This window comes from Penaeus monodon, chromosome 19, assembly GCF_015228065.2.
Source record: "Penaeus monodon isolate SGIC_2016 chromosome 19, NSTDA_Pmon_1, whole genome shotgun sequence".
NCBI lineage: Eukaryota > Metazoa > Arthropoda > Malacostraca > Decapoda > Penaeidae > Penaeus > Penaeus monodon.
Genome location: NC_051404.1, coordinates 31,762,094 through 31,762,433, shown reverse-complemented (window position 1 = coordinate 31,762,433; position 340 = coordinate 31,762,094).

Genomic DNA, 340 nt, shown 5'->3' with positions numbered 1-340 from the left:
TGATTTTGCACCATTAAAAGAAGAAGAAAAATATATGCAAGTAAAAATAATAATTATAGTGTCTCATAATCACTGGCATTATTTTTTTTTTCATAAGAGCTTGTATAAAAAATTAAGATACAAGTATTTGGGCTTAGCTATTAAAGTGTTACAGTGCTGTAATGGTGTCCTCTGTGATTCCAGTGCCTTTGTATATATGCATTATTTATTGTTTTTTATTTATTCACAGTCTAAAACATGTTTTACATTCTTGTTAAAAATTAAATTGAAAAGGAGGATTTGGGTTTCCTTTTTATTCCTTTTTGTCTCATGTTGATTATCTCCCAAGATATTCCTTAAG